The following is a 21,330-nucleotide window of genomic DNA, read 5'->3' as shown; positions in this document are numbered from 1 at the left end:
ATACAGCAAAAATATAGAAAATAAGAAAGATGAAAAATCAGAAGGAGGGGACTATGAGGTCAGCTGGGACACGCTGGACCTATTTATTGATGGAGAAGGGACTATAGAGCATGATTTCTATTATATACAGCATTTCCTACATTCCCCTGGAGAAAAATGGGTCTTCTTATTTTGCTCTTGCACTGCAAACAGAAGGCAGTTGGAGGGTCAAAACACATCTTCAGGTATTCAGCTGCCTTTAAATGGGAGGAGGGACTGGTGAGCACTGCAAAGTGAAGTGCTCTAGCTGACTGCAGCTCTCGTGAGCATCATGCACATGGCCTGCCACGGGCCAAGAAATCCAGCAGGAAAAGGAGAATTCAGTCTCATGGTCCATGATCTCTTGGGGATCTGTTGTGGTGAGATTGTCATCCAGGCATGTTTCTAGCTAGTTATCTTTCAGATAGAAAGAGGCAGGACAATTGTCACTGGATTTTAAGCCATTGTTTGGAAACAGTAAGCTTTTGAGATCCCCATTGAAGCTACTACTGAGCTAATGCAGACTGATGCCAAAGATCGTTGAGGCAATTGGATTTATAGAGGCAGAAGAGTAAACTATTACTAAAGACAAACAAACCAACTTTCACCATGGCTAATGTGACAGTTTTCCATGAATCACCTCTGTTTTTGATTGCTTTTTAGGCATTTAGGTAATGGCAGGTAAAAAACATAGTTGTTATTTCTTTCTTATGTGGCTCCTGAACATTAAATGGTGTATGGAACCAGTGGCGTCCAAAACATGTGGAAGGGTTCAAATTTCAAGTGCTCCCAATGAACAGAGGTATCTGCACCTTGGATTCTGACTTTTGACCATCTGTCACATTTAATGTACTAATACAAAGATGACAGCCCCTTAGCACCCCATATGGTCAGCCTTTCCTGTGAGCATATTGTTGGAAACACATCCTTTTGGGGATCCTACTTTAGCCTATACAGCTCTGGGTTTTCTCTCTCTTTCCATACAAGAATTGAAGACGAAGTCCTCATCATTTCCAGATGCCTCAGAATAGCTTTGTGCACCTACGGCAGTGCCTTGGAGACATCAGGGCATCTACACCTCTGCAGCGTGACATTCCTCCATGTGCTGCACAGGCAACCTTTGGCTTCATTTATCCGAGAGACAGCAGTGGAGTAGGAGGACTCCAAGGAAGAAGGGCTTTTGGGTTGCTTCAAACATACTGCAGCCCTTATTCAGCAGAGTATCTAAGCCTGTGCTTAAGGATAAACACATGCTCCAAGCTTCATTGCCTTACCCGAGATTTAATCCTATCAGTTTAAGCATATGCTTATGAACTCTGCTGAATTCAGTCCTTGAACTCACAAGCCTATTCCAATGGAGGAAAGGCAAAGATCACCAGTGCTTCAATAGGAGAAAGATAGGGCTTCCAGCCTTCATGCAAATATCCTGATTCAAAGAGAAAAAGGGAATTCAAAGAGAAGTTCAGAACGGATCTGCTCTGTCAGCAGCATTGGCTCCGGCTACTGTGTTTTTCAAAGTATAACATGAATGTGGTATATTAACATACAGTTAACATACAGGCACATTCATTGGGTGTATATGCAACGTGCCTTCCTGCTACACATTGATTTCTGCCTGATAAACATAATATGCGCTGATGAAAGATGGCAGAACCTGAAGGGATCCTGGCTTATCAACCACAAACGTCTGGAGGAATCAGAAGCTGAAATCAAAGGATAATAATATTTACATTTTTAAATGGACCTGCCACGTGCATTAAATCACAGGCTGTGTCAATCTTGCTGCCATTGCCCCGTAGCTCATCACATCTCACATTCTCAGACATCTTTAGCTGGGGAAAGGAACAAAGATACAGCATGCGTGAAGGTTAGTGCAATGAATTGATGTGTGCATGCTGCGGGGTCGGCAATAGCTGCGGCTCAGTGTATTTTGCTCCCTCTGCAGAGAGGCACTGCGTTCATGGATGTGGAGACACACTCTGCAAGGCGGACCACCCGAATCCCCACTATCCTCACCCTCCTGGGATGACTTTTGGCTGAGCCAGGCTTCACACTGCCGTTGTGTCAACACAAGCAGTTAGACCGGCCTGTGTGCCAGCATCCCTTCTACACACAGCGGTCACTGGCACACCCGAGCGGTTACTGTTCTGCAATGATACAATATTCCATGTTAATCCACCTTGCAAGCACCTGAAAGGACTTAACTACGTGTACCATACAAGCACCCTGCTGAGACAGTGGGAATAGGAACAGACCTGTAATTACCAAGTAAAGACAATGAAATCACACGTATTCCCACCACCTGTGGTTCTAAATGAGGAGAAGTGTTAGTTACACTGTTGTATTTCTATAGCATCTCAGGAGAAAAAACAGAGGGCGTAATGAGCTACTAGACTTGTGATAAGCTTTTAAGAGGCAGAATTTTAAAGTGCATTCACAATTTACCCCAATCCACCACTCTGCAAGGAGGGACCCAGAGGGAAGCACAATTAAACTTTCGCACTTCCCCCTTAATTTGGGGAAGGAAGAACACGCCTGAGAGAACAATTTTATGTTGTTTCACAGACCCCAGCCATTTGGCACCCCCAAATGGAAAGACATATCATGAAAAGAGGAAAGATACACACTGCAGTGGCTGGAAACTTTTGCCATGACATTGCAAAGGACCTGAATCTGGGTGGCTTGGGCTGAATTTTAATCGCCAGGTGCCCGCTTTGCCCTAAGTGGAGCGGGTGAGTTCACAGGACTGATAGGAGAGCTGCTGTCTGAAAGAGATCTACAGAAAATGTCACTTTCTTCGAATGTGGACTTAGGAAATCTTAGGAATATGGATATGAAAGCAGAATGATGAAAGAAACATGTTCCCAGAAGTAGGTTCCTCCATGAAGGCTCTCCTGAGGGGAAGACTTTTTTTTTTCACGTCTTCTAATGCTCTATTTTCAGTACTTTTAAAAGAATATGAATTCTGAAAGCTTTTTTCTTTGTTAACTTCTTTGATTACTATTGATTTGGTGTTATGTGGTTGGGAGTCCTTTTAGGTGAAAGGGTTTAACTGACTGTTCTGGTGGAAAGGTTTTTCCAAAGAGGATGTTGCTGCAGTATTTCCTTTGGATGCTCATAGTTTGCTTTCGGTACATCTGGAAACATCATGCAGCCTTTTCACTGGGGACTCAGACTGAGGCACAGCTAATTCAAAAGCTGTCAAATACACATTTTCTTATGTGCAAGAGTGTGGGACAAAATCACAGTCCTCATTATCTTATTCATTTCATCAATAGGGCTGTTCATTTGAAGCACCTTCTTGGGTCAGTGGGTAAATATTTTAATTCTTTCTTCAGATGGAGCAGGTTAGAGAAGCCTTTTTATAAGTGTATTCTTAGATTTCTGAACTGAAACTTCTGTGGATTCAAAACTGAGCTTCTGACAGTAAAAATTATGCTTTGTCCTCATTCTAAGACAAGAGAGTTAATCCTTTCTGGACAGACAGGCCCTTTGGAAAACATTCACTTAGAAAGAGAAGGAAAAGAACACCCTGAAAGACATTTTCTTTATTCATAGAAAACAGAATGTCATGGAGAAAATGATGAGGGAGAGTGTGTGTAATCATGTATTTATTTATCTGAATTCCACACTGAAAATTTTGTAGGTACAGAAGATGATGAGAAAGATAAGGCACTGAAGTGATTGTTTAAACTGAAATTGAGTCTCACCCACTGCAAAGTTTGAATTAAACAGAAATAACGTAAAGCAGCAATGTAATAACCTTAAGTGAGCCACTTTTTTAAGCAGCTTATACATAATGGAATTCTCTCAGCTTTTTACAAATGTTCCACATACATTCAGATAATCATTGAACTGACGGGCTTTCCTCGCAGACAGCTGAAGATAAACACCGATCTCAAAATGTGAGCATGTCTTCTTTCTTTTCGCCATACATCCAGCTTCTATATGTTGCTCTTTATCAAAGCATCTAAGTGCTTTCAGTAGACCAAAGCATCCTGGTTTTATAGATATATAAATATGTTTTATAGCCACTATAGGGATTTCTATGCTACAATACACTAATGGTTCATCCAAGCAAGATACCCTGGCTATAACAGTGATCAGTGCTGGATGTTTCAGCGTAAAGAAGGGCTCTAGTGTCTCTCTGAACTAGGTAACCTATAAATTGTTTAACATTACCAGTGCTGACTCCTTATTATTTTCTTCTGGTGAGTGCCACTGTAGAGCTAATATGCCAATAAAATAATTATTCTTAATTGTTAACTACCATTTTCAGTTTCAAAGACAGAGAGTGAAAACAAATAGCAACCTAGAAAAAAATTTGAAAGTTAAGGAGAAAGGCTGTAATGGGGAAATGGATACAAGGCAGAAGTATAAATCCTGTCACAGATGGGTCTGAAACAGGGCTCCAGGCAAATCTGGTCTGTGCAGACATCAAGGACCTTTGGATGTGACTTTAGTAACATGGACCCTACCTGTTATCTCATTAGCCTATGTATGCAATTAGAACAGAACTATCTTGATTAGCCTAGCCCTGAAAAAACAGCTGGAACAACCCATTTTCTTTAGCTGTCTGTTCATCTGAGAGGCAAAGGAAACACCTGGATCTAGATGGCAGCACTTGGGACGTTGCTGAGAAGAGATTTAGACCCTTTGGCTTTGCTCAGCTGGGTGGGCAGCAGCAGCAGCAGAGCTTAGAAATGTGCTTATCCATGTTCTGTTACTAAACATTTTCCAAGCACTGCCAAGAGCCGATCCTTCAGCTGTTCTTGCCGTATCCTTGGTTTCGAGTCTCAAGCGCAGCACAGCAGCCAGTGAGGTGCAGCATGGCGCCCGATGACAGAAAGCAAACGTGGTGCCTGTGCTGATGCAGTCTCTTTCTATCAAAGGGAAAAGTGCAGGTACTTGAAAGAGACTCCCCGCGACTGAATAACACAGTGTCAGTTCCTCTAATGAATGCCGATCCTGAGTGCATGATGGGTAATTAGTGACTTTGATACCTGTGGGGAGCAGGTCATGATTTTGCTGTCAGGAGCTTCAGTGCAGGAGACACATCATTACTCCAGTCAGCGCTGATTATTACCACACCTGCTCAGTGCAATTTCATATTTCTTTCAGGGCGAAAAACAAAAATGCTGCATAGGTGTTGGAGAGGTTTTATTTTTCTCTCTTTCTTTTTTTTTCTTCCTTATTTTTGGGTTTTTTTTTAGGAAAAGGAGAGCACCACTGTGTTTTCACACAAAACTCTCTCTCTTATAAGGAGATGAAAATGAGGGAGAGAAGGAACCTGACAAGTATCTGCTGAAAACAACTCTTTAAACCAACAAAGCACATCCGCAATGTGCCTAGATCAGTAGAGATCAATAGAAGATGATGTTATTGTGATGTCTGTGTATGCATTTGCCCATCTTACTTGTCCAAGATAGGAGCAACACGTTCTTGTTAGATACATCCCGGGAGGCAGAGGAATTCAGCAGACCTCCCCGGTTCTCTTAATAAAATACTGAAGGAGTCAGAAAGATAGATGAAAAGAGAAAGAAGAAATGGTAGAAGAGGGCTAGGTTACATCCTTAGGAAAGATGAGGTAGTTCCACTGGCCCCAGTTCAGAAAAACACTTAAACGTGCAAGCTGCAGCGCTCTGCCAAGCTGTGATGGACCACCGAGCGTCTTCTTGTCTCCCGTAGTCTGGGAAATACTGGCAAAGCTCCACCAGTGACGTGCAGTGCACATATAGCTGGGGATGCAGGACACATGCCGGGCCACGCAGGGACCCGCGGCACTCATCAAGGTTAACGAGGGGTGGCTAGTTAAGTCACTGAGGCCGAGGGCTGAGTTAGTTATACACATATCTCAGTACAGTGCCTAATTCAGTAACTGACAGTCAATCTCTTTCTTCATTTTAAATACAGTAGATATGGTATGAGCCCAATCTTTTGCAAAAATAGGATGAGAGGGAAAAGGAAGAGATTAACTCAGAACTATTTGTGCATTTGCCATGGCTCATGCATGCTCGCTTGGTTAAATAGCTTTTCCTGGTGTGGAAATGCACTGGGTGATTTATTTCCTTTTCATAAATAAAAGATTTGGGATGGAAGAATGGCTATTTTCTTTTATACAAGCTATTACACCCTAATGGTTGAAGAGAAGATCTCAGTTCAGCTTCCTGTGGACAGCTTTAGCTTCTGTAATACCTGCTCTGTGGGGAGCTGCTGTTGACACCAATGTTTGTGCAGCCCCTGACCTGGAGGATTTGGATACCTCAGTATCATTGGTGGTCACATTACTGTCACAGGTCCCAGAAAATGGGAGGATAGGGTGGATTAAGTCACCTGTCCAAACTTCAGGGTAAGTATGATGTGGAGCTGGGAATGACTCCCTAGTCTCCCGAGTCCCAGCAGAGTGTTGATCCCACCAGGCTCTACTGCCCTTCTCCATTCAGGAGCACATTGTGTGCTTCTTGTTGAACATCATCCTTCTCAGCTACGCCAAAAGGCAGCAGAAACCATTGCCCCAGGAGCAATACAGAGCAAGCAGGGTGAACATCATCCCAGCCTGCCAGCTCCTGGGGTGTCCCGGGGTGTCCTCACCAGGGGAGGACAGGCCAGGTGAGGACTCAACCTTCGTCATGGTTTCTTTTCAGTTAGAGCACACTGGTAGCAAAGTTTGATGAGGGAAATTTGACCTTCTGCCATCCAAACAAACTGCAATTTCCCATTTTGGAAACTGGTCTCTTATCAGTGGTACATTTCTTGTCTGGAAGAAGAAGATTCTCTATCCCAAGTTACTCTCTGTGTGCGCAGAGTGCATTTAAACTTTCAGCTGGCTTTTCCTCCAGTGCATTCTTCAGTTATTGCTTATTTATAACATCAGAGACATGAAACTTTTCCAATAATGATCCTGATAATTATAGCCATCTCATTCAGTCTTAACCGACCAGCGATTGTATCCTGATTCAGAATCAATGTGAAGTTAAAAGAATATACTTATTAAACTCAATAAGGATAAGTTACTAGTTAATGATGTGAAAATTATGTCACCAATAACTGTGTAATTACATTCTTATTAATGCATTCAAACATCTTGCCATTTAATTGGCATTTAACAAGCTCATTATAGCAAGATAATTAGATAGCCATTAATTGGTAAAACACTGATTGACATGTAGTATGTTAATAGATGTCTAGTGTGGTGTGGTTGTCTTGCTATATGGTAATTTAATGCTTTCATGCTCCTATCAATTAGGTTGTTTAAAATATACAAATGTATTATAAAGTGATTGTATATTTATTGGCAAAGTCATCATGACTGAATCAGAGTCAATGTATTATTTGCATAAGTGTTTATCTTACATTTCAGTACAACCTCTGCTGGTGTTTGTAGGAACTACAATAAAGAACTAAATTCCTGGGACCTCCTTTAGTCACTACGTTACAAAACGAAGCAGAAGTGTCCAATGTGTGGTTCATGACCAACATGTGGCTATTGAACCACATCAGAGCTGAGTCCCCTGACCAAAAGAAAGGCCCTGCTGGATAATCCTGAACCTTGGTAGAAATAAAACAGTACTAATCACTGAGGATGGCATCATTAGCATGCCCAAGGGTGCAGCTATGTGTCCAGTCCAACCCAGCAAGGTGCTAGTACCCCATGGGGAGCTGTTGTCACCTCCCACCTGTGAGCCACTGCCAGAGCATGGCTCTCTGTCTGTGGTGTTGGCCACACAAAGATTTTGGTATGCTGCCTGTAGGATCAGGAAAGTTGATGCTTCTCTTCTAGGAGTTACAGTGCCTGAAAATCTTGTCATATGTACAATGGTAAAGTCTAGACTCTCTTATTTTGAAGTCCCAACTACATGTTGCTAAAAAGGAGGCTTGAGGAATGATCCGGGGTCTGTCTTGAGCAGTAATTCTGTTGATGGCTGCTAAGCGATGTACAAACATACTGACCAGCCCATTATCTTAATTATCCTTCCCTATGTCATGCCCGTGACAGTTTGGTTTTTTTGTGACACTCAGAAGATGATCTGGAATTATGTGCTGTCCACTTGATGTCAGAGCTTGTTCACATATACATAATACCACTTTTTTTCTAAGGAGGTTGTCAGATGCGTTGAAACAGGACAGATAGTTTAAGGATATAATATTATTATTATGTGCATTACAGTAGCAGCTAAAGGTCCAGCAAAAAATCAGTTTCCCTTCATGCTGGGCACTGTATAAACACAGAGAGAGAGAGAGATGCTGTTCTGAAGACCCTGCTGTCAAAATGGACTGGACAGCCAAAAGGGTAGTGGTAGAAAGTCAGTGTTAGGAGGGAGGAGAGGACAGAAATTAATATTGCAATCTATGCTAACACATGGAGGCAAAAAAGGTTTTGAAATGGTGCTCTGAGATATCCAAAAAGCAGAAAATGAAAGTCTTGCTGCTCCTCCAATTCTCTGCATCACTCTAAAACACTGCCGCGAGTAGCCTGCTTCCATGGCACGTCTCACTCCTCCAAGTCATCCAGCACTTCCAGCCCTTGTATTTCTATTAACATCCCGGCATAGCCTGTGTTGCTGACAGTTCCTCTGCAGCACAGAGGTGTGGAGATATTCAGGTCTGCAGCAAGGAACTTCCTGGGCCTTCCTTGTCTGTTCTCAGGGTAACAAATGAATTCATTGTGCAGAACAGGAGATCTCGATTAAGCACAGAATCGTACCAGAAATAATGAATTATCTTATAGTACATTTCCCCAGCTACCACAGGATTGGTCCCAATGGTGTACTAAGTGGAAATGATAATGTGAGCCTGATTGCGATGATGACGTGAATATTGTTAATGTTGATATCCCCAAATTAGCTCAGAGGGGGAAGTTTCAGTTCGAATTTTGCAAACAGTATGTGACTACTGTAACCTTTAGAAGAATCCTTTTAATTCTTTTTCCATTATTTTTAATTTCAAAGACTAGGAAAATAACAAAAATGACTGGTTCACTAAAAATAGCCATTACATGACCATGGAAGTATGAGCTTTCCTCGAGGAGACAGTCAGCACTGCAGGGTATACAACATTTTTCTTATTTTGCCACAGCTATATTTTTCTTAGCTATGGCTTCATTCATCCAAATGTAGGTAGTTCAAAAAGGCTTGGAAAACGCGGTGAGTTTTTGTTAGGGGAAAGTTTTAGCAGGGCACTAAGAAGAATGTTTTGTTTCTTCCAGCCATTATGGTAAGAAAAGAGATTTAATGCATTGAGAAGTAAAGAGGACAGATTGCTCTGAAAAACTTAGGAGTGGTAGAGTTGTGGGTCAGCTGAGGTGCACAGTGCAAAGCAGTGAGGGTGGAAGAGCAGCTGCAGTGAGCGGGAATGGGATGTTGCTGGGTAGTTGAAGATTTATGGTTATTGGGAGAACTTTGCTTGGGTCCATGAACGGGATGGGTTGGGACTGTGGATCGGAACAGAGGAACATGCACAGCTTTTGGATGGTGGCCCAGGGGTATAGGGATGGGTTGGGGAGGGATGCAGCAAGATGGGGGTGGGCTGCCAGAGCTTGGCCTGCACCGTGAGAGTGGCTGGGGAGGTGCTTTGGCCGGCAGCGAAGCAAGGCAGCTGATGATGGGCTTGGGGCTGCAGCCATGGCATGATGGAAGAAGCCCTTTCACCATTCTCCTCTTAGGCCTGCCCCTGGCGAGTCTAAATCCCTGTGCCATCATCGACAGCAAATCAGTGAGAGAGCATTTATCAAAATACAAACCTGATCTGTAGCAAAGAAGGCATCTCTGTAAGTACAGGTCAAACAACCTCAAAGGACAAACTTTCCTATGGTTCAGGTAACTCGGAGAAGTGCCCTCAAATGCAGTGGGAACACATGGTGATGAGCAGAACAGGTTGCTCACCCCCGGGCATAGTAATTCCTGTGTTTTCTCCACCGCTCCTTTTTATTTTGAATTAGCAGCCAAGAGCAGGTAGGCAGCTCTTGAAATGATTTGCTTACAAGCCCTGATACCCTTCTGGGATCAGGACAGAAATCAGATTAAGCTTGTTTGTGTGTTAACGGTTTGGGAAAAAAAGACTTGTTCTAATAAGGGGCAAGGGCTGAAATGTGCTCCCCAAAGCGGACAGCCCTTGTGCTTATCTGCAGCGGGAGCCTGAGTAAACTCCAATCACACCAACTCTTCTCTCATCACCATGCTGCCTTCCCACCCTTCCAACTTGCCCTTTACCTCCCACCACACAAAAAAGATGGGATTAAAGAAAAAAAAAGTACTCCTAGCAAAATGCCAGGGTTTTAAATTAAATTTAAAACAGTTTAATTGCCTAATTGCTCAGCTATTTTGTGCAGTTTATTAACAGAAGCAATTCTTCGGCAGTCATGCCAACATAGCAGAAAATTGGCATTTGAGCCAGCGGGAATTAAAGAGGCAGAGTGCGGAACTAAAACAAAAAGAATGCCTCGAACCTAGTGGAACAGACATTTGAGGCTTTCATCTCATTTTTATCTCACTCCCTAATCTGCTGTGGAAAGATCAAGGCTTGGTTTTGCTTTTTAATGTGGGAATGACAGTTGCTCATCACCAGTGTCTTTGCATTTGGAAAAGTACTGGATTTCCAAAGAAATGAATGTCTAAGGAAGCAGCACATTTACAAAGAAAATAAAATGCAATTCTTGCCAATAATATTGACATCTTTAAAAAGAGTTAATTTGATGGCATTTTTCATAATAAACCTTACTGTTAAATGTGTGTGTGTGTATTCAAACAAAACTAGCAAATCATGCATATAAATGAATGCATGCACTGACTGAATAGAAGAGATTGCTATTCAGTTATAATATACCACACTCATCATATGCTCTTTCCTTACCACACAGAAAGAAAAAAGAAAGGAGAGGAAAGGAGAAGGCAGTCATGATGGAAAATAAATAATCCAATATTTATTGCCTGTAAAAGAGAAATTCTAGTCGACTATGGATGATGCTATTGCTCTAATCTTTAGGGCTGCATCCAAGTACCCATCTGTGGAGCTGTCGGTATGTCTTTGCTGATGTCTCCTCTCTTTTTTTGGGTAGGCAGCCACTTGGGAAGCTCGTCAGGTGTTATACAGCAGAGATATTAAGAATGGAACCCTGGACAAACTACTGGGACTTCAGTGTAAGTTTATTTCCTTTGTGTATGAAGGATGGAAACAATTCACTGCTTTGGGAAGGATTTCTATAGTGTGATGAACCTACTGTGTCATAACTCACCCTGCCTCAAACTGAGAATCCTGTGCACAGTGATGGTCGAGATGATATCCAGGGCAGTTTTTGTTGTTGGTATCAGTCAGGGTCAGAATTATACCCCAAGGTATTTAAAGCAGTCCTGCTGGCCATTGTGCGGCTAACTGGCATATGCAACTGCAGGAGTTGCGTTCACAAACTAAATTTCCTGCTGGTGTCTGGTAAACTGGGGCCTCTTAAGAGATGACACATCACAGGTGAAAATGAGCCAGAGCAGAGTCCTTCATTTCTGTGTTTGAAATGCATTTCGAGATGCCCCTTTACATTTACAGGAAGGCCTGCTTGAAATAGCAGCTCCATCCTTCCAGCTATATGAACGCATTACAGTAAACAGATTTTTCCAAATTGCATTCATCCTGTGCAATTTGGCAGGTTTCCTGGAGAAACCCAGAGCATCCTTCCTGTTAGTACCCATCTCCAAGGCCACCTTGGAGGGGGACGAGGTTGGGGGTGGTGGTGAGCACAGCCCTGCCCCGCGGGGCTGGCATGGAGGGGGGGAAGAAGAAACCTCTGTGGTGTAGCATCACGCAGGGGCTCCCATTTAAAGGTCCCTGTCTGCCCCCACACTAACACACACAGGCACCAGCAGCTGGTGAATGATCAACACGTGAATATACCTGGAGGAAAAAAAGGGCAACACTTGCTAGATTTACTATGAGCAGTGTGCCCAGTAGAAGTGTTTCTTCAGTGAGATAATCCTAATGCCTACAGTGCTGATTGTCTGTAGAGTGAGAAAGAGATGCCAGCTGATTTCACTGGGTCTGAAGACTCTCAGAGAGCCAATTGAATGATAACGACTTTATCCAGAGTACTCAGGGCCCTGTTTCTACCCTAATTTCATCGCTCAGATATGTCAGCTTTTTTCCTGTATGTAGGAAGGAGAGGATACAGTTATACACGCACTGTGGATGAAGCCCGCTGTCGGAGAGCTAGGTATTATTCAGCAATGGAGTCAGATAAGTCTAACTTCTCCCTGCTTGAATTTTTGCAAACAACCCCACCTCAGTTTTAGTTCAGCCAAAATATCTTTGATGTGTTTTGACATATGACATTTTTTTTGTATTTATCTGAAAAACTGACATTTTCCATGAGAAGCAGATATTTCCTGTGAACAGAATTATTTAGGTGCTACCTGTTTGTTTCAGAAAGCCATTTTCAATGGAAAATGTTCACACTGGCTCCATTCTTTCATCATGTGGAGAACAGGCAAAGTTGCCTCCTCTTCTGGTGAGCTTTCATGACTCTCTCTCATTCACGGTCTGCTTGTTTCAGCGCTTGGCTGCAATTGTACAGGGAAGTAATGTAGGTAATGGTCAAATTTCCACATTCTCAGGGCAGAAAATTGGGAACCATCAAGAGCAGTGGCCCTGGTGATATTCAAAGCAAGTGGGTGGGATTTCAATCTAGAGATGAAGGGGAAGCTCCCACTCTTATCATCCATTCACTGCAGGTATGAAGGGATGAGGTGAAGAACCTGTTTCTTCAAGTAACGGACATTTGGAATTTCTTCTGGCTTTTTCACCTCTCATCTAGAAAAATGGTGAACTGAGCATTCAACTTCCTATCTGCTTGAAGCTTCTGGCACTAGGTGATGACCACACATTTATTTTCTCTCAACCTCCTGGCTAATTTTGCTGTACTGAGATGGTTTATCTCAGGCCTTGCCTTTGTTGCTAAGAGAAAGTGCATTTTCCCACGGGAAAACACATATGCTTGAGCCAGGAAGCACCTGATGAGGGCAGAGATATAAAAGTGCAGCCAGGACACGGAAAGTAAAACAGCACAGGGTTGCTCTGTGAGCTGCAGGACATCGCAGCAGCACTGGGCAGTGCTAAAAAGCATGGAAAGGCATCCTGAGACCTGAAAGCTAAGGTATCTGATGCCACCGACTGTCACCCAAGCTCTGTATGCCGTGACATGTGGCACTTGCTGCTATCCTCCCTCTGCTGCCCGACCTGGCAGCGTGCAGTGAAGGCAGCAGCCTCAGGCTCTCCACAGTCCCCAGAGCAGGTACTGCAGGAGATGGGTCACGGCTACTCAGCATGCTCAGGAATTGCTGCTTCTGCCTCAGTAGCACATGAAAGAGCGCCTTGATGCACCTGAGAAGAAAGAGTTTACATTACAGTGAGCTGTGACCTACTTTTAAACTCTCTCTCTTACGGTGTGGTGCAGGTATTGAGCATGGCATTCATACCCAGCCACTGACATGCACTTTTGCAACTTACACCCGAGGGAGATCACATCTCAAACACAGCAACAGCCTGGTCAGTGCTCTGGGAAGTTCCTAGCCATTAAATCTAGATCTTGTATAGCCTGCAAGCAGCGCCAAAGGTGTCTGCTTCACACCGAATTTCCACTGATTTTGACCCCTAATTCGCTTTGATTCTTTTAAAGATCCCAGCTTCCAGCCCCTGGAGGCAGTGGCTGCTGGAGGATCCACACAGCAGCCTGGGACTCCTCACAGTCCCAGAGAATTCCAGCTGAACTGGTGCCATTTGCTTTCTGTGTTGCAGTCCTTTTGCCAAGTGCATGCCCTAATTTTCTGTCCTCTAGGTCTGGCACCACTCATCTGCTTGCAAATGCCCCACAGCACAAAGTCCACCTCTTTTCTGTGCTCCTTCTGTGACCTCTCTCTTTGGATGCAAATGCATGTTTGACAGAAGTCAAACTCCTCTGTGCCTCATGCCCCAGAGGGGTGACCTAGAATAGGGACCGCAGGTAACCCCTCAGATCCATCTTTTTATGTCCCATGCCAAAGCTCAGGGTATGGATCGCTCAGATGATATTTAAAAATCAGTGGGGAAAAAAAAAGATATTTCAGCTCACTGACAATAGTAAAGAATACTTATAAAACAGGTTTGGGAGATACATCTCAATCCCCTTCCTTCTGATAGCAACTTCGGTGAATAGGAAAGTTGACATGCAAAGTAATATTTCACTTTGTTTTTTCAGCTTTATTTAATGTTTTAGAACCAGTAAAAAGAATATATAAACCCCAGAATTTTTCTTTTTTAATTAGTGTTCTGAGGAAGAGCTGGAGGGAGGGAGAGGGAATTACTTTTATTTATGAATTTTTTTTTCACCGTTTTACCAACATTTGCAAAGTGTTTCACTTGACCTGATGTGGCCTTCTGGGCTGAAAACCACTGTGCTTGCCTGAAAAATGTTGCTGGGCTTCCTCAGCTGGATGCAGGGGTAACCACATCAAGCAGGCACATGTTTGGGAGAAGATGCAGCAAGACATGGGGTGTCTGGCAAAACGCAGGGAGAAGCCAGCCCTTTGCTGTTAGTGGAAGAGGAGCAGCAGGAGGGGACTTCTCTGGTGGAGAAGGTCCATTGCATTGTCTTGGGTGTAGAGATAGGATCACGCTTTGCCTATTGTGCTGGAGAGGCGTTCAGAAGAGTGTGTGGCATCATGGTGGGACATGCCAATGTGCAACATCATTAGAGCCCTCCAGAGTCTGGGAAATGCTGGATGGAGATTGAAGCTGGAGGTCTTATCTCTCCTCACTTTTGTTTTGCTGCTGTCTCTGAGTTTGCCTGGAGGGCACTGTCTCACATGGCTGGGATGGGACACCCTCCCAGGATGGTCTCCACCACCCCAGTGAGAGGTAATGGCTGGGAGATGGTGGGTTTTGATGCTCGTGCAAGTAGAGGTGCAAAGAAGTGAGGTGTAATCTCCACCACAAATCTGGCTGAACCTCTTTTAAGGATAAAAGAGTAGAATGCATGAAGCAGGGGAGATCAAAGTGGAGGTATTTAGATGTGGATTGCAACTGTGAAAAAGGTTTGGCCCTCAGGTAAATCCAGAATTAAGCTCTCATTTTGGGTTTGATGGTAACAAATTCCCACCAGCAGATCTGCTGAGGCGTCCTCTGGCCTGGAAAACACATGATCTGGTCCTGAAAAGCCAAGTCTTTCATATGTGGGTTCCAAGTAAAGGATTAACACTTTAGAGGGAAAAAAAAAATTGGATCCAAGTATGCAAATCCCCACCACCCACAGTCATATTAATATAGCTTATAGATCAGAGGGAGGTTATGCTCAGGTCATGTCTCTGTTTTCCAGTGTATCCTTTGGATGCAGAACTGGGAAAATAACAGCGTCCATAAACTCTGATCACTGAAATTAACTGGAAAAATCAAACATGGCAGAACCCCCATCTTCCAAAGTTGCTGAAACTTCAAATCCCACCTGTATCCCAAAAGAAAATTTCAATATTGAACCAATTTCCTAGATTTTAACATTTGTTTCCTTCATGTTTTTTAAATAAAAATAAAAGATAGTTAATATGACAGCCCAGTGATTAAACATATTTAGTTCCTATTGAAAAGGAAATGGGTTATGACTCTGCATGCAGGCAATGTATCATTTCTTCTAAAAAAACCCCAAATGATAATTTCTTTTAAAAGAAATGTTTTCTTTGGCTAATCCACTTCTTCAGTCTGCTCTGCCCAAATTGTTTTTCTGAGAGGACTAGCATATGATACAGATCTGATAGGATGTTTTATTTTGGACCAAGTAATTGCATTAATTGGTACAGCCAATGATCAATGTAAATTAAAAAAAAAACTACAAAGGCTTACCATTTCAAAGCTTTCCAAGAAAATATTTGAGTAGTGAAGCCATTTTAGGCATATAGTTAACCCTTCCATCTGCAGCTCTGTCAAATAAATCCTCTCCTACGTTTGTACTCACACAATAGCCCCATTAATTTTAACTGGTACTATCATGGGATCAGAGCAAGAAAAGAAGGGCAGTTCACTACCAACCTTCTCTCCCTCCCTTCCTCAGCTGAAATGACGGAGAATGGATCATGACAGAAACACTCGTTATAACCTAATGGATGTTTTCACGTGATACTACGGAGACACGCTGAACTGGAAGGCCCTTCTAGGAGGACATGTGGGATGAGTCCTTCCTCCTGCTAGACCCACTGGCCAATGTCCCCTTGTGCCCTGCGTGTATCACATCATTAAAGCTTTCTGTGATGGTCTGTGACACAAAACTTGACTTATGGGAACAGGAGTCCAAACGTGAACTACTCAGGGCCAGACTGGGATAGATTTCTTCCATAGCTTTGAAATTAGCAGATTGGCAGATTAGTAATTATCTGTGCTACAGTTTTGATGGCCTCAAGAAAGATGCGGTGCCTGTCCTGAAACACTGAGAAACTGGAAACATTATGGTTTGAACAGCTGTTTAACACAGACCCTTTTGAATCAGTCATTTCCTCCTTCCCCAATAACCTGTCTCGCTAGCAAAACCTATCGACTCTAACATTGTCGGAAGTGACCGTGTTCAGTGGGAAGCCAGGGATGCATCTGTCTTTTGACAGTAGGAGCTGCTGTAGTATTGTACATGTCCCTGCAGACATCCAGATTAACGGTTTGACCTGGTTCCAAACACAAAAAAGTGTTTGTGGCAGAGGCTTTGTCACAAAAGGCTGCCAAAGTATTCTGCCAGACAGCAATAAACTCAATTTACATTATAACTTAACACTTCCTTACCCCTCATTCTCCTGCCAAGTATGACAACATAACATGCAGGAGCCTGCAGCACGATGTAGGAAAAAAAACCTCTAACGTTTTCAAGCAGATAATTCCTGTGAAAGACCAACTCGCTCGCTCAGAGAGCTGCTGGAAACTTCTGGAAAGCACTGTTAATAACGTCCTTTCCCCAGAAACTACCTCCTGCCTTGTTCAGGGTATGTACAGAAGATGCTGGGCAAAATCACAGTGCTGTGTTCCTGCAACATTTCCCTTGTACCAAGAGACACAAAGAAAGGTCTTGGCTGGTCTTGTCTGACATGACTGTGGCATAGCTGCCCTGTGGCTGCTGTTGGACCCAGCATCTTTACGCATTGACCTGCTGTTGCTGGGGCCTCACCAAGGAAGACTTTTTTTGCCCTGGTGTTGCCATGCTTCTTTGCTCAGAAGAGGCTCTGCCTTTTGCAGTCAGGCTAGAGCCAGTTTTTGCCTTTGCCTGTGCTGCAGACAGCTGCTCCACCGCTCTAGGGAAACCTCCTGCTCACCGCAGCCTTCCAGCTTCCTCTCTCACCTTCCCTTTGTCAACACTTTTTCCTCCTCATTGTCACCTGGGACTGAGATGATTTCAGGTTACATGAAACTCACGCTGTTCAAGAAGTGCAAAGCGAATTTCAGTTGATAATCAGTAGAGTTTCCTCTTTGTTGGTGTAGGTATACACTAATGTTAAGAGCTGCAAAGTATTACAAACTATTTTGTTGCTTATGTTGTTATCTGTGTTTATATCTGACTTAACCAGCACTTCAGAGTATTTTTGAACTCTTGAGAATATTTTGCTCAGTTCCTGAAGAGCAAAGCCAATAGTCCCCATTAAGGAAGCACAACAGATGTCCAGAGGACACAACGAAGAACGGTTCATGGAAGCAGTTCAATTGCTGCTGGAATTCTGCTGTCTTCACCAGTTGCTCTGCTGCAGTGACCTCCAAACTCTGCTAAGGGCATTAAAAACACTAGAGCCAACTCTACTCAAAAAATATTTGACTTGAAGGGAAACAAGTTCAAATGGAATGAAAAGCAGAGCATCAGCAAATTGCAGCAAAGCACAAAATCTGCCTGTGTTTCCAGAATAATGAATGTATTCTGACTACATCAGCTGTGTGTATCCACGCAGTAGCCAGCCATATTCAATATTTTTAATTTATACAGCCATATTTTGTCTCCAGCAACAGACTAGTGCTGTAATCTCTGCATTAAAACCTTAGTATTTTCTAACAAAAGGGATCCATCTCTGAACAGTTCTGATGGAGCTCCTCTTTTCTTTCTTTTCTGGTACAGGTAAATTCACCTACATGCACATAGATTCTTATATGACCTCTTACTCCAAATGCTCAGCCTCCTCTGTCCCAATTTTGATAGCTAATGACAAAGACCTACCTATTTTCCTCCCCCCCCCTCCCCAGACGTTGTTGTATCTCTGAGAAAGTCACTCTGGTGACTGCTGTACTCCAGTATCTTTGAAGGAAGAGTTCATTGTTAATGTGGTTTTCTGGAAAGTAGCCTGTTTATGGCCAGCTCAGAGGACAGGCGGAAAGGACACACAGATTTCTGGTTGTGGACATAGACATACCACAGTGTTTTGCAGTTGCTACTCTTGAGTTCACAAGCAGTTTGGAACAAAAGCTATGCTGTGCAATCAGGCTCTTATTTTATGACAAGCAGGTACAGAAAACAGTGTGATTTCCCGATGAGAAAATGGTGGGCACAAGCTTTCTGAGCTGGAAATGAAAATAAAGAGCATTCCCATGTGTGTAGTCTGGAACAACACCCATCAGTTTAACTCCAACAGGAAAATACGATGGTCTCCTGGGTGTCTGGAACTGTCTCAGACAATCCACCCTTCCATCAGTGCTAGTGATTTGCTTTCCTTTTTAACACACAGATGCAGTTTTATCAAGCGCCAAGGCTCAGTAACAGAACAGAGTTATTCACTCTGCAACTTCTGCTTCCAAATCAGCCACTGTGGCCGTCACCATGAGCTAGCTCCATCAGAAGCATCTTTGGTGATCCGGGGGAAAAGGTTAGTGGTCCAGCTCAGCTCCTGCCAGGGAATGGTCTACCACAGCAAATGATACATGCCTGAGGCTAGGCTTGCATTGATCTTGCTGTTGGCAACCCCATCAAATAGACTAAGGACTGGTCCAGAGGACTGCCTTCCTTTCTTGCCCTTAGAGGATTGTGGTACAGAAGAGTCACCCTGGGTCTGTGCTCCGTGCTGAACCTATGTGGGTTTGTGGGTTTTGGTTTTAGCAGCTTGTCAGGCAGGCTGCTTTCACTAGCACAAGAACTGCTTTTTAAAGGAATCTACAAGGCAAATATCTTTTGTCTCCCTTGTTCTGGTAACAAAGGCAACACAAATTGCTAGGAAGGCTGAAATGAAAACGGAGAATGAAAATAATTAAACCCCTCTCTTACCAGCCATGCTGGGCCTGGCTTTCTGCTCTAGCATTATACAGTTAGAGTCAGCAGGAGCAGAGCTGTCTGTAAAAAGGACTCTCAGGGTTATCTTAAATAGTTCTAATGTAGCTAATGTTTTTCGTTTTTTCTTCCATGTGCCAGAAAATGGACCCAAGTATCTGTCCTGTCAGTTCAGCACAGCCTATGTAGTAAGTGACACTCTGGAGCCCCATGCATCTTGTCAACCCAAAATTAGCAATTGAAATAAGCCTTGCAAAGCACAGGGCATGTGCTGGTCCCAGAAGGACAAACATATGCTTTTGGTGGACCCAGACACTCATTTCTTGGTGCTGGAGAGCTGTTTGGATGTGCAAACCTGAAGTTTAATGGTGCTGGGATACACATAACAGGGAAAAATTCCTGCATATATATTTTTTGCATCTTCTTTTTAATGAGTGGATGTAGCAACCCTGAAAGAGCCAAATATTAGTGCAGATTGGAGACAGGAATCCTGAGGGCAGGTACTTTGCCAGATTCCCCACACAGCTCTGCTGAGGCTTTTCATTCCTGACCTGAAATGGCCTTGTTCTGGCAGAGCAGCTTAACTCTGCCTGTATTCCTCTGTGCTCACTTTCAACAACCTTCGGCATCCCTTCCATCGGCTCTGGAGCACCCTGTCTAAACACCTCTCTCCTGACTGGCAGGATGTTGTAGTCCACCAACCCATATAGCTATGATGAAGCCCCCTCTCCTCATCTTCTAACAGATAAAGGGTGAGGCACCTGTCTTGCAACCTCCTTTGTTATCACAGGTCTGCTTGAGCATGGACAGCTCCTCCTGATCCAGGATGGTTGAAGACATTATGCATATGACAGAGGAAAATGGGTGAAATCACTTAGCTGGATATGACTAAAGACAGATAGGAATCCTGGTCTCCCAAGATGAAAGTTGCTCACATGTGATCACCCTGGAAAACACTATCGTGGGAGAATTTTGCAAGCACTTGGCACTGATTCCACTCTGCTCCCCTTAAGTCTGTGGGATCTCAGCCCTTGTAGGAGCAGAGCTTTACCCTTATGAAGTGTTTCAATATTTTTGACTGATGAATTTGCACATTATATATGTGAAGCCATATGTGACTCTGTCAGAACTGCTCCAGTTTCCTATCCCTTGCAATGTGTTGTGCTGCTTTTAGCACACCGAAACATACGCCTCCTATCACTCATATTGGCATGCCATCGGTTTGATTGGACCATTTCTCGACCGCTGGAGACTGGAGTAGCATGGCTCAAGACAGTGGGTTACTCTGATTTATACCAGATTCAATTTTTCCCTAAAATGATTAATATGTTCAAAACAGTGCCACACTGGCGTGAAAACAGGACTGCATTTTTGGTCAGAAAATCAGGGGTCCCTTTTTATTTCAATACAGACACCTTTCAGACCTGTCTGCTGTCCATATTCAGCTTGGACATTGCAGTGACTTCTTTCCATGGAGAAAAAGCCTAGAGACCGAAAGCAATGGTCTCTCTGAATTGTAAGTCTGTCTTTGGTGCCATACTAGGAGCTTTTAACACAGTCATAGGAGTCCTAGGGGAGGAGCCCTGCACAAAACACTGTGCAGATTTGCAGCAGAAAGAAAATCCCTGTCCAGAGATCTTACAGTCAACGTACTCAGCATCCTACTTACAAAGGTAAGTTTGATTCTGCACCCAGCTGACAAAACAGTCCAGAAGGTGCAGTATAAACAGGGAAGGTGCAGTATAACCTAACAGAAGACAGAGAAGAACATAAACCTAGAAAGCTACTTATGTCCATTAATAGTTTTCTTTTTTTCTCCCCTGTGAATGAAGACATAGGGAATAATAATGGGTTCTGTGCTTGTTAGCAGCAAAACACTACCATCAAGTTTTCTTCAAAACTCCCATCCTCTGTCATGCAGTATCCAAAAGAAAAAGGCAAAGCAGTTTAAAAGCAGGAAGGAGCCTAAGTTCAACTTGTTGAGCAGAGTTTGATACCTTTGAGTCTCATTAAAATTTATGTAGGTTGGGAGAATTGAAACTCCGTGCAACAAGTATGGAATATATGTGCTCAAAACTCCACTCAGT

This window comes from Pygoscelis adeliae, unplaced genomic scaffold, assembly GCF_000699105.1.
Source record: "Pygoscelis adeliae isolate BGI_AS28 unplaced genomic scaffold, ASM69910v1 Scaffold208, whole genome shotgun sequence".
In the NCBI taxonomy this organism is placed as follows: Eukaryota; Metazoa; Chordata; class Aves; order Sphenisciformes; family Spheniscidae; genus Pygoscelis; species Pygoscelis adeliae.
This window is presented reverse-complemented; position numbering follows the sequence as displayed.